This window comes from Taudactylus pleione, unplaced genomic scaffold (assembly GCF_031769625.1).
Source record: "Taudactylus pleione unplaced genomic scaffold, aTauple2 ptg000314l, whole genome shotgun sequence".
NCBI classification, from domain to species: Eukaryota; Metazoa; Chordata; class Amphibia; order Anura; family Myobatrachidae; genus Taudactylus; species Taudactylus pleione.
In genome coordinates, this window is record NW_028284715.1 from 15,334,870 (window position 1) to 15,349,179 (window position 14,310).

The 14,310-nt window shown below is 42.5% G+C and overlaps 1 protein-coding gene across 2 annotated transcripts in view; it reads right to left on the reverse strand.

Annotated features, from left to right (window-relative positions):
- The window catches only part of CPQ (carboxypeptidase Q), a 649,615-nt gene that overhangs the window by 605,898 nt on the left and 29,407 nt on the right, over window positions 1-14,310 (reverse strand). The gene's annotated exons all lie outside the window — the stretch shown is intronic.

Genomic DNA, 14,310 nt, shown 5'->3' on the forward strand with positions numbered 1-14,310 from the left:
CAGGTTAAAAACTGAAAACCCTTTGCAATCAAACAGTCCACAAATTGACTGTCTCTATATACCTACTATGAAGGTGAAAGAGCTCTGAATATCAAGATAAAAAAAACAAACAAATTTTAGGAGCAAACTTCCCTACCAATGACATAAATGATCTTAAGAGAATGCATGAAAATCATTTATCTCTAGGGGGTATATTTACTAAAGTGCGGGTTTATAGAACTGAAGGTGTTGCTCATCGCAACCAATCAGATTCTACTTATCATTTATCTAGCACCTTCCAGAATATAATAGCAAGAATCTGATTGGTTGCTATGGGGCAATACTTCTATAAACCCACACTTTAGTAAATTTACCCCTACCTGCTCAATCTGGCTAAACACGTAGGAGTCAAATATGAAAGGGATGCGGGACAAAACGGCAAGTTTTTGCATACAGCGCATGCAAAGATGTGATTTTACGCATTTTTGCATATGTCTGTCCTATCCTGAGTTGCATGGAACTTGGCTGGATCTGTCTTTCTATGAAATTGGGCATTTTGTGCCAGTACCTTGGTGTTAACATTGCAAGAGCAAGTGACCATCCTGACAGTGTTAAGGGAGTGTCATGGGCGTGTATGTAAAGCCAGGGCCGCAACTAGGGGGGCATATGCCCTGAGCACAGAGTTTGAGGATGCGCGTGAGTCTCAATTATATCTAGAACGTCCAAAAAATTATTATTAAATCTGATAAAAGATTAACATGTTTTCAAGATACGAGACTGCTGAACTGTCACAAGCGTGGCCGCAATTTAAAGGATTGGCTCGTCAAGAATGACATTACTACATATTCCCAACCACCAGAGACTCATTTTCTCACCAAAGCACCGGGCTCTTATAAATGCATTGGATGCATGACCTGCCGTTATCTTGAGACAGGTCCAACGGTGACACATCCCCACTCTGGGAAAAAGATTCCTATTAAACACGTGTTGAGCTGTACCTCAAAATTCGTGATCTATATGATCAAATGCCCATGCGGTTATGCCTATAGAGGCAAAACGGCTTGTACATTTAGAGAACGGGCTGCACAACATCGGTCAGCTATCCGCTTAGCTGTGGCTGGGAATGAGGCAGACCAACCTGTTGCGAAACATTTTAAAACAGCAAGGCATTCATTAGCAATGTTACAGTATAAATTGGTGGATCATGGCCCCCTATGGTAAGAGGGGGTGACAGGAATAAAAAATTACTCCAAATCGAGTTGAGATGGATTCTTGAATGTAATACTGTAGCACCGTTAGGTCTCAACGAAAATCTTCCCCTAGGTTGTTTCCTTTAGGATTCATTGCATATAGAAGCATGGGTTTATGCTCATATGGTGACAGAGACACCTGGACCAGAAGGGAGTTTGAATTTAGACGGTTTAATGTAATTCTTTAACATACAGATGAAAGAGGACTAACTGAGTGATGGTAAATAAAATCCTTGGTGCAGAGATGCACAACTGCAGATACTTAAAACAAACACAAAAGTCTCTGAGGTTCAGGGGGTACTGTGGAGAACTGCAGGGTTAAATACTGTCGATCTTGTATATGAGTTGAATACAGAGTCGAATACTGTAGCAGAATAGGATATATCTCCTGGATGGAGTATGCAGGATTGGGGAAGCACTTTGAATAGAACTCTGGGATGGAGTGTGCTGGATTGGGTGAGCACTTGGAATAGAACTCCGGGATGGAGTGTGCTGGATTGGGTGAAAGTACTCCCGGTTGGAGTACACAGGAACAGAGTCACAGGTGAACTGGAACTGGAAACAGCAGGGCTCAGAAGCATAGGTCTGGCTAGAGCAAGAGCACTATTGTACCGGCAATGAGACAGAGTCAGGGAAGGGTTTTTATATCCCTGGCCGGATGGTGATTGGCTGGAGTCACTGAAGAGCGTTGCTGGGTTGGATCACCTGACCTGATCCAAGATGGCCGCGCCCATGATCCGGATGTCTGGCATGCAGAAGCACAGGAAGTGCATGGAGAGGCAGCAGGAACAGCTAGGCAACAGCTGGGATGCAAGGAACCACGTTCTGGCATAGGCCCCACTCTGGATTCCCCTGAAAGCAGCGGCCAGCGACTCAGCAAGCCGCGATGACACCAGCGCATGGGAAGATGCAGGGGTCTCTGACGGAGGTCTCTAGCACGGTTTGTGACAGTGATGTATTTTGCCTTTTAGTGTCTTAATATTAATTATATACCCTTTATATGTGATTTTACTATATATTTATGTGGTTAGGCCGATAAGATAGTACTCCGGCTCAGTGAGCCATGATACAGAGTAAATGCTTATACGACTCCCAGGTGTTCAGGTTATACATATCTTTGTCTCTGACCGCTTTGACCAGTGTGACATCTTTTTGGTGTCCGATTATGTATGTATTGTTAGCAGATGTTTAATCTGCCATTATATGAAGATTAGTTTTGAACACCCATTTTGGGAATTTATTTAGTTATAATATTAGTGACAAGTATATCTTATTGTTATGCCCTAAGGGATTAACAAGTACCCTGAGTTTCTTTGTCTGTTTTTTGTTTGCTAATATTTGTGTCTGCAATAGTGTAAATATATTCATCTGTTGTTTCATTATTGGACTGTACAATGTATCGTATTGTTGCTGGATGTACCGGCCCTTTTATTATGGTAGTGGTTTACACGGCTTCTATGGTTACCGGCATGATCCCTCCCGCTACCCGTCAGACGTATGACGTCATTTTGTCTGCGTCAGGGTGCGTGCTGGGACTGACCGGATTTCAAGCACACATGGGGTGATATAAAGCAAGGTAAGAGCGTTTGTATTTTTTACTTCGTGATGAAAGATGCATTAAAGTCATCTGAAACGTTGAAAGCCAACATGCTGCTGCAGTGAATGTGTATTTAAAATCCTTGGAGTGCCGCCGATGTATCTGTCATATATATATATATATATATATATATATATATATATATATCTCATGTACTAGCTTTTTGTAAAATATATTTAAGATTTATAGATAGATTAACAGGACAACAATAATAAATAGATCTCACATACGGGCACTATAAAAATCATACCAGTTCATCCATAATATCGCTATCGATATGATATCTATAGTGCCCGTAATGGAGCTTAATTAATTTGGTGAGAGCTGCAGCTCCATATTATGTGAGATTTATTTATTATTGTTCTGTTAATCTATGTGTAGAATTCTTATTATACATATATTTTACAAAAAGCCAGGAGTTAGGGCTGTAGCTGGGGCAGTTGCCTTTATACTTGCAAACTCCGGCAGTTGGGGGGACCAGTGATCTCTCTCGCATAAAGGGGCACCAAAATGTCTAGCTACGGCTCTGTCTACAATATATGCTCATTTATTTTGATATGCTCAATCTTCCCTTCCCTCATTTCCCTTGTTTTGTCTACCCATATATTCTTTTTCCGTTCTTCAACAACTGATACTTATTCATTTGGAAATGGGATATTCCAATCCTATTTTACAGTGTAGAAACTGTCTGTTAGATATGATAGTGAAGTATTGCACTGTCAAAACTCAATATTCATGTATAAAACTGTTATTTGATTGTAATTTAAACGAACTGAAATTTTTCTGTAAAAAAAATAATTTATAAAAAAAAAAAAAAAAACCACAAGCCAAACATCCGTCATCTAATGCTTTAAAAGTAGGGAACTTGTCTTTGTAAATAAAATACACTGGAAATATTATCTGCTGATCCTCACTACTCTACCAGTTAGATAGTATAACAAGGCTTGGTAAAAGAAAACAACTGAACCAGATAGGGAAACTGCAGTAAACTGTAGGGAAAGTACAGGCAGTAATGGTTGTTTAAAGTATTTAATCAGCCATCTGAATACAAAACTGCTGCTACATCCGCAGGAGATTGGAAAATGTAAACAGCAAATGGTCCATGGGTTTTACTTTTTGTATAAAGACTGAGGAGTCGGACTACGGTTTATTAGATGCTGCTGTACCGTGACATTTCTCAAGGCTCTGCAAATAGCTGGACGAAAATAGCAAAATCTATGAACTTTTTGCTGATATTCTGTTTCATTGTAGGAGCGCACAGAGAAATACTGTAAAGGACGGTATAAATGTACAAATGCACCAATGCATTAGTAAGGATGTCAGATTTGTTCATCCATTTTTGCTGAAAACACAAGACATTAGGATTCATTTATCAACAATTTCAGGGCGGCACTTAGACTTAGCATTCAGTCAGACATCTGCGTTCATTTTCTAATTTCCACTAGAAATGGTGGGTAACAGGCGGTCCTATGGTCGTCATCATCCCGCTGAGTATTCACCAATGGCAACCAGAGCCTTCCTGCTTTATTTCCTTTCAGCCCTTCTCTAAGTTGTATTCCCCGCTAGTAGTAGCTCTTATGCTTTGTGTCCCAATGAATGTCACTCACTGCCTCAGTCATTACAGAATACAGAATAAAGCCAAGGCAGCAAGTAAAGCTTAGGGGGCCATACAGATTAGAATAAGACTGGATTTGATCTCATTGTTTGCCCTTAGAAACCAACTTCAGTGCCAGCACTATATATATAAAGATCAGAGGGGGCAGCACCCTGCACCACGTGGTACCCCCTCCTTCATTTCCAGGAAAGAGCTGTGTGATTTCTGCTTACTTCACGGATGAAAGGTAAGGAGTTATTGGCGGGATGCGGTCAATACCGAACGGTGGGATTCCGGCGGTCAGAATGCCGGCGACGAATCCCGCACAGGTCAGAATTCCGGCACCTGCATCCTGACCACCGGAAAACCAAAGATAAGTAGCGGAGTTGGGGGGAGGGTTAGCATTAGGATTAGGCACTAGGGGGAGCGTTAGGCACTTAGGGGGTTTAGGGTACAGGGAGAGGAGGGGGAGGGGAGATTAGGTTTAGGGTGCGGGGATGGGAGGTTAGGTTTAGGCACTATGTTGAGGTTAGGTTTAGGTACCAGGGAGGGAGGGTTAGGGTAGGGAGAGGGGGAGGATTAGAATACTGACAGACAAGTGTCTGTATTCTAACCCTGTCGGTATGCTGGCATCGGGATTCTGACCGCCGAGATCCTGAGCGCCGGCATCCCGTATCCATCCCGTTATTGACATACCTTGTTATGGACTACTGGGCTGCAAAGTTGTTGCCCAATTTTGGTTACACTTATTAAACTAGTGAATTTTCCCGGAGCCATTATTATTTACAACAAACGTAACAGTTGGAAAGCCCTCTGCCACATAACCATGTGCCAGTGCCAGCCTTACACCTAAATCTCAAAACTCTTCTGTTGGATAATCTAGTTACCCAGAAGTCGTCCCAATTAATTATCAGACTGTTTTGTTGTAGCTTGCAACACAAGTTCACTTTACACAAATACGTTGATTAGTGTCGCTTTCTTTGATTACATGTATTGAATTAGTTTATCGCATATTGTTCGGCCATTCTTAAGGTTAGAGGGGCACACACTAGGTTCTTACAGTGTGTCAGGTTGCCCATCACAACGTTACATAGATAGAAGCTAAATGCTGATTGGTGGCTGTGGTTTAATGTAAATCTTGCACCTAAGTGCAAAGTTAGTAAATGAGACCTATAGGAATATGGAATAGGGTATGAGTCTGCAAATCTGGCATGTTGCTGTCGCCTTTCAACTCACCGTATGTAATACAATGACACCTGAACTCAACAGAATTGTGTCTCGATCAATATTTCCCCAACACAACTCACCCAACAGATGTTCTAAATGTTAAACATACAACTCAAAACACATAATGGAAAGTGAGTTCAAAAGTCCAGAATGACCTGCTAAAAATAGTAGGGAGGCTAATGCAGCTATCTCACTGAGCTCCATCTGTTTAAATTATGTTTAAATTAAATCGTTATTTAAATAAAAATAATAGAGAATAGGGTCCCCATCCCTAAGCAGAACCAGCACTAGTGCTTCTGTCTAGCCTGGTTTTGAAAAAAATCAAGGTGACAAAGAGTATGGGGTCACCCCAGTTTTTACATTACCAGCACAAGGTTTGACCATCGAGGGCTAGTGGAACCATAGAGGGGAGACCCATAGTGTGGAGGTCCCCCACCATGATTTTTCCAGTGGGAACTGTCGTGCACTGGGCAATCAGTGCAGCCCCATTCATTCCTAGAGCAAAATTTACTAAGTGGCGGTTTGACGGCGGTTTCTATTCTATTCTAAACCCCGGCGGTTTGTTGGCGGTTTCTATTCTATTCTAAACCTCGTTTAGGTACCAGGGAGGGAGGGTTAGGGTAGGGAGAGGGGGAGGATTAGAATACTGACAGACAAGTGTCTGTATTCTAACCCTGTCGGTATGCTGGCATCGGGATTCTGACCGCCGAGATCCTGAGCGCCGGCATCCCGTATCCATCCCGTTATTGACATACCTTGTTATGGACTACTGGGCTGCAAAGTTGTTGCCCAATTTTGGTTACACTTATTAAACTAGTGAATTTTCCCGGAGCCATTATTTGCGGTTTTGCAGTGGTTTCTAAATGACAACCCTGTTCTATTCTATTCTAAAATGTGTTTTGATGGCAGTGTATCAGCAGTTTTGGCCTTAGTAAATCTGCAGAAAGCAAAACCGCCGACAAACCACAGTCAAAACAGATTTTAGAATAGAACAGAACAGGTCTGTCATTTAGAAACCCCTGCAAAACCGCCACCAAACCCCCGGGGTTTAGAATAGAATAGAAACAGCAGTCAAACCGCCGCTTAGTAAATTTTGCCGCTAGTGTCCGTAAGTGATTTCTTATTATAGGCAGGGTTCAAAAAAATTACTAGTTTTCTTTTTTTACTTTTTTTTTACCAATTTCTGTGGATGCCCACATGGAATGAAGAGTCGTTTTATAATTAGTAAGTAATAAATGGATAAACAAGGGGAGTGGGGGGGTTGTTTGTTTTAATATAGGATTTATATTTGGTGTCTAAGCACTATCTTTATTTTAATATTATTTTACAGGTGGAATATAGATGCCTGCAGGCCCTTGATACCCAGGCATGCTGGAACTTGTGGTTCTCCAAGTCCTGTCATACCCTGGCAGCCTTGCAGGAACCAGTATTCCACCTGTAAAGAACAATATTTTTTAGTATTATTTATTTATTACCTCTGTACCCAAAATGTCAGTGGTGCCAATAGCACTAGTCTGATTGTAACCAGAAGTTGGGGCCCGCACATTTTTTTTTTGTGGACCCTACTCCCCTTTGGGAAACCAGACTTGGCGCTAACTGGCCTAGTGGTGAATGGTGAATGATGGTGAATCATGGTAGTTGGAATTATATCTCTTGCTGGAAACTTGCAACATATTACAAACCCCCCATTCCCCCCCTCAGTTGTGATCACGTTACTAGCTTATGGAAAGTGTATATGCTTTCTAAATAGAATGTTGAGTCTATAAATAGTAAAGTACACAACTTGGTGATAGTGACTACAGATTTAATTATATCCTTCCCTGTTGATCTTTTGTGACAATACAATGATGTCATGTAGCCTTGAGTATTTATGTTAATTGTTAACTTTCCTACTCACAGCCATGATCATTAGTGTATCAGTCTGGCAAATAAATAGTAGGACAGTGGCCTGTATATGAGGTAATGGGAAATAGTTATGAAAACATGGCACTGTAACACAAAGAAACCAATCTGATTCTGTCATTTATTTATATGCACTAGTAGTAGTCATACATTTCCTCAATGCGAGTTAGCTGCTCACTCACTGCCCAGTCATATGGCTGGATTGGTAAAACTAACAGATACATAGACACGTTGGTCACAAACTTGCAGGAAAAAATTTCACAACCTCAATCTCAACTTCCAGACCTAGGCCGGGTTCACAATACGACGACGGGTGGTCGGGACAGATTCCCTTCATTCCGTACCATCCCTGATTACCCCCATACACACTGTGTAATTTAATGAACGACAGAATGACATCTCATTCCGGCCTTCATTAAACTGCACCACCTCGTACACAATATCTTCTGATTGGCCGAGCGGCACAGCCATCCAAAAGATATCATGTCCAACCCGAAGAAGCGCGCAATTGTGCATACACACTGCACGATTTGTTGTTCCACTTTGCCTGGAAAACAACAAATCGTACAGATATCGTTGTAGTGTGTACCTGGCCTTAAGCTGGCCATACACTAGAATTATATAATTCCAACCAGCCAGCTTGTTGTCTGGCTGGAATGATAATCGGCCAATGTGTAGGAGCAAACGATAATCATTTGTTTGCTCCACAGGCCAAAAAACTACAATAAACGGTTTCTCACAAACCGCACGATCTGTTACAGCCGCCGGGTCACTTACCTGTTTCCCCGCTCCATGATCCGGTTCAGTGACAGACTCTCTCCAGCTGCAGTTTTTTCTCACCTCCGGTAGTCATCCCAGCTTACATGTGCAATATACCCTCCAGTGCTGGCTGCTGGGCGCGGCCATGACAGTCTGGATCAGGTGACTGGATCTCCACCAAAAGGAGACCAGGATGTGGTCAAATGACGCCTGCAGCCAATCGCTAACAAGCCAAGGGTACATAAGGATTCTCTCTGCACACAGCCAGTGCAATATTGTCTTCAGCCCAGCTGTAGAAGCATTAGACAGAGAGATCCTGCAGATATTCTATCCTCTTCAGCGACTCTTGTGCAGATTTCTGTCACGCTGCACCATGGCTCCAGTATCCAGTTCCATCATGAGGATCCTGTACCATCAGTTCCATTCCAATATCCTGTAGCATCGGCTCCAGTAAAGATATCCTTTACCATCGGTTCCAGTCCAATATCCTGTACCATCGGTTCCAGTCCAATAACCAGTACCATCAATTCCATTCCGATACCCTATATCATCGGTTCCAGTCTGATAACCAGCACCATCGGTTCCATCCCTGTGATCTAGCTATCCGGACGCATTCCAGGTCCATTCCGGTGCTTCAGCAACCAGTACAGTGCTATCCTTTCTGCACTTCCAGCATTCTTACTCATTAGCAGCTGTAATTCACCTGCAATTGATACTGCAACCAGCTCCAACCAGGTAGAGGAGGATCGATACTGCTGCACGTCCCCTCCTGAGGCCATCTGTCTATGTACTGTAACACCTGGCCCCAGTACAGCCGACACTCTGCATTAACACTCCCGGTGCTGTGCGCTGTCATGCTGCCCGTGCATCTTGTTGGAGCCCCTGCTATTTACATATATATATATATATATATATATATATACACACATACATGTATACAAGCAGCAGGACCCAGCACTCTCTGTATCAAAATATGTTCCGGTGCCCTTCCCAATAATATACACAAGACCACAGGGCAAATACACACACATGCATACAGTATATATATATATATATATATATATATATATATATGGCAAAGTCGTTCCTTATATTAAGGCTGTGTATATACAGTATATATATATATATATATATTTATATATATATATGGCAAAGTCGTTCCTTATATTAAGGCTGTGTGTAAAAAACTGCAATTCTTCCATAGAGAATTCTGGAGGGGGGGGGGGGGCATGGTGTTTAAGGGGCTACACCTCAAAAACTATTTGAGGTACCGAGCTGAAATTTGTCATGGCCTATAATTTGGCCCTGCTTCTGCCGCTCTTCCTGTAGGGAGCTCTGTCTGGCTTCTGGTGATGCCGGACTGACCTCCAATCCGTTTCTCTAAAGCCACTCTGGGGTGCAAGTGTCAGGATTCCGACGCCAGCATTCTGAGTGTCGGAATCCCTGCAGTCGGGATATTGACCGTATCCCAACATAGGGCATATCCTGAATACATGGCACTGTGGTGATCACGCTGTATAATAGAAAACACACGGTGACTGCTGGGGGAAGCACATAGCTGAGCCAGTGACCAGCTGTCACTGCATTGAAGTCACAGCTGTTCTGCAGCCACATCACTGCTAACCATAGTGATCGGGGCACAGCTAGAGAGCTGTTACAGTGATGCCTGCAGCCACGCCAAATGAGAATGGCAGATCACTGTGGCCAGCAGTGGTCGGGATATTAGGGGCGGAGCCGTAGCTGCGGGGGGCAAGGAGGGCTCTCTAATATAGACAGATAATCTTCCAGCAGCCGCCCAGTGTCTTTGTTTATATGTATTACTATTATATTAAATTTTATACATTTTGCATTAATTTTGTGTTTTTCATGATGGTATAAGCGCCTTTGCAGTATTTCCCTGTTTAGGTATCCGGTAAAGCAGTGTCTTTTAATGGCAGCAGACACTGCACTTTAGCCTACATGAGCTTAGGCCTGGACACACAGGCATATCACAGAAATAAAGTAAATGTCCCAGTACTCCTCATGCTTAGCAGACAGCAGTGGCTTGCAGCCACAAATGGCCATGATCTGCCAGCTTAGCCCTTGGTTCCTGGCATTACAACATTAAAGCTCGCCACACATTAGACCAACTTACATCCAACCAGCCAACTTGTTGATTGGTTGGAATGAAAATCTGGTAAGGTATGGGAGTAACGGATGATCAGCAATTTGCTCCTAAATGCCAGAAAGCAAATGAAAATGGTCGGTCAGACAAGTTTGTTAAATGTTTGATCTAAACAACTTGTTCAAACAACAGTTTTTGTCCATTTTCCGATGTTTGGGAGCAAATTGCTGATGTCATTTACTTTCATACCTTACCAGATTTTCATGCCAACCAATCAACTAGTTGGCTGGTTGGACAGATAATCTTTAGATGTGTGGCCAGCTTTAAGGCCCCCATACATCAGAGATGGATTGCAGCAATCGTGCAATTTGCAATCGATTGTGTCTAAAAATCTGCAATGTATGGGCTTCACAGATCGCAAATTGCAACCAAAAAGTGATTGGAATTGTTTAATCAGATTGTCCAACATGTTGGATTTCACATATCAATTGGGGCTGTAAATTGCTAGTGTATGGACATGATCAGCAGATTTGCAGACCGTTTCTAGCAAAATGATGGGCCTTTCAAGATTGCCAGATCTGTGTTTGCTGCAATCGATCTGCAAATCACTGAAAAAGATCTGTAGTGTATGGGCGCAGATTACTCGATTGGGAAATCCTAAGATCGGGCAATAAATCTTCAAATTGTTCAATTGTGGTTTTCAGATTGCTAATGTATGGGGGCCTTTAGGCCTACTACCTGGACGATAGACAGCATCAGAGCAAAGGGCATCAGGTGTGTGAGTTTTAAACTCTTCCTTTGCTGCTCAGTGATGCGTAGCAGCTGGGCCTGTGCAACTGTGAAAACATGGAGTTCCACATCTCCCTTGCTGCACACTGGACAGGGTTCACTCTAGACTACCTTGGAGGGGGCTGATCCCACAGGAATGTGGGCAACTAAGGTGAGAGACAACCCCTCACACCACAATATATATATTTGAACAGTGTTAATCACCCTTACAGTCACAATAGCATCATTCTTTCCCACCTGGACCAGTGCAATCTCCTCCTTTCTGACTTACATATAGTACGTCCTCTATACTCTCCCTCTCTCCCAAACTTCTACCAGATAACACAGACTCCCTATTATTAAGGTTATTACTTATATAAGTATCTCTCTTTATCTTTAAAGCTTTGTCAATATTTGTCTTAAAACTAAATTGAAATCCTCACTGTACTGATTAAAAAAATCAAAAATCAGCATTTATACTTAATTTGCACTTTAACTGCCTGCCGGTGTGTCTCCAACTACCCAATAACAATGAGTTCATCTTGGGGCAGGGATCTCAGTACGATTTTATTTTATAGTCTGAACTTGTTATTATGCTTCTTTGTAAAGTTTGTTAGAAAATTTACCCCAGTTTTTCCCTATATGGACTCCGGCATTGCCCTCCTCATTAAAGTGTTTAGCAGTGCTCCTCCAGGTGTCTCTAGAACAGGCACACGAAGAGCGTATATGCATGGCATTATCGCCTAACAATAGCTATCATTTACTTTCTACTTTTTGGATAACTGAATAATGAGTTTCCAGCGAACAAATTTCACACCTGCATTTTTTATTTTATTTTGCTTTCCCTACACAGTCACCTAGAGATGATCAGTATAAAATACCTGTTCATGGCTTTCATGAGTACGAATAGATGCATCTTAAAATGAATGGTAAAACAAGTGTTTTCATATTTTGTGGCTTAATTCCGCTTTGAAGTTGTGTACATTACTGAAGAGATTCATGAGCAAGACGTTTTGGTGTGAAGTTATACATAAAACCTAATAGTTCTGATATCAAATTATAAAAGTACAAAATAATTTGTTTTCTGTTACAGTTTAATTAAAGCAGATCAGTTACTCTTATATCGCAATAGTATATTATTACGTTATTTATAGACTGCACACATATTATGTAGTGTTTTAGGGCCTCATTTATCAATCATCCTTTTACTTTTCACACCCTATTCACCTAAATGTATGAAAGGGCAATTGGAGTCATTTTTGTTAAAAACGACTTCGATTCGTACATTTTTAGTAAGCAGACCGCATTTCCAATGCTTGTAATGGGAAATGAGATTTGTTTCAAATGTACTAAAGAGAACTGTGAAAAAATACAGGGGAAGGGGGGACCCTGTAATAATAACGCCACCTGGGGATGGCATTAAGCAGCATTTGCCTCCATCACACCTACTTTAACTCTGGCAGGGAAAGCAACGCCCGGAGTAGGCTTCAGTGATCAGCCTGTGTGTCTGACAGACCACAGAGCTGATCACAGTGGTACAAAAAATAGAAAAATAACCCACTTATCTGCACCCAGACCGGTGGTCGGTGATCTGGAGACCAGCTTGGTGGCCTGATAATCTGATCGCTGGCACCCGGTTATCTGATCTGTAAACTGAGATGTTGTGCTGGATCCTCAGTTTACCACGTCACCGATCATCTGAAGTTAAGGTAAGTGTAAGCTGCAGGGGGTTAGGGGAACGAAGGTGGAGGGGGAGAGGGGGAAGGAGACAGCGCATTTGCGCGGAATTTATTTTGCAAAGAATACTCTGAAAAGTGTGCGGAGAGAATTCGTAGGGACAGGGCTTTCTCACAAGTTCTGTCCCTCCATGCAATATTTAATACATTCTTGAGATTCAAATATCGCATTGAGAATCCTGGCGCTTTTATCACATGTTATAAATAGGGCCCTCAGAGAGAATATTTCAGTCACTCACATCAGTCCATGCCCCAGTGGAGCTTACAATCTACATTGTCTATCACATGGACAGACAAACTAGAGTTAAGGTGGGTACACACCTAGCATATATATCTGCAGATCGAGCGAGCGGGTCCACCCCCCTTCCCGCAGCTGCATGTGTACGAGCGGTCGGAACTAGGCACCACGTGCACACAGTTCGGCCCGCCATACTGGTGCCTCCATAGCGGGGACACGTTACCTGCTGACAAGGAATGGTCTATTACATATGCTAGACAGTATAAATCATGTGGGGTCGGTATCTGCCAAAGCAGCAGAAACAAAGCAACACACAGTGAGAGATACTTAGGCCCTCATTCAGAGCCGTTAGCTATTTGCGGTCGTTCGTTTAAAAACAAGGGGTGGCTATTCAAATGATCCGTACGCACATTGCAGTCTGTTCACACCTCTAAGTCTGAACGAACGAGCAAAACATACGCTCGTTTATTTGTTAAAAACGCCCCCTGGCCGCTCGCACCATACGTCATGTCCGCTATTTATTAGATTAATCGAGTACATCGACCAGCGTATGAACTGCTCGCTATTCTTGTGGTTGGTGTTTGCTACCACAAATTTGCAAGCAGTTCTGGCTCTAAAATAACCCAGTGACGTGGTCATTGACGCTGCTGTTTTAAATATACACACCCATAAAACGCCCGTTTTGACCTTTAAGCACGCCTGCGTTCGGATCTCCACTCCCCATTTTCAAGCACCTTCCCCTGTTACCACCCACATACGCCTCATTCTGTCACTCAAAATAGCAGGCACTCGCTATATAGCGTACAAACGATTTTCGGCCGCACTGACTGGTTCGCGCATGCGTACTAAAAAGCGTACGCATGCGCAGATGTGCAAACATCGCTCGGAACGAGCGTACTGACGCTAACGAGCGGCTCTGAATGAGGGCCTTAGTTCCATGATTACACTGAGCTGGTATGAGGGAAATGGACGCGGAAAGCATGAAATTGGAGCACGGATACATTGTTCACATTTATGTGAATTCCTAAACTCTGAGAACAGAGGATTATAGTTTATAACACAGCAGAGTGGTTACAACATGGGGCCCTATATACAATTTCACAGTCCATTTAGAAGTGTATATTTTGGTAAAACTGGTAAACACCAATAATTTAAA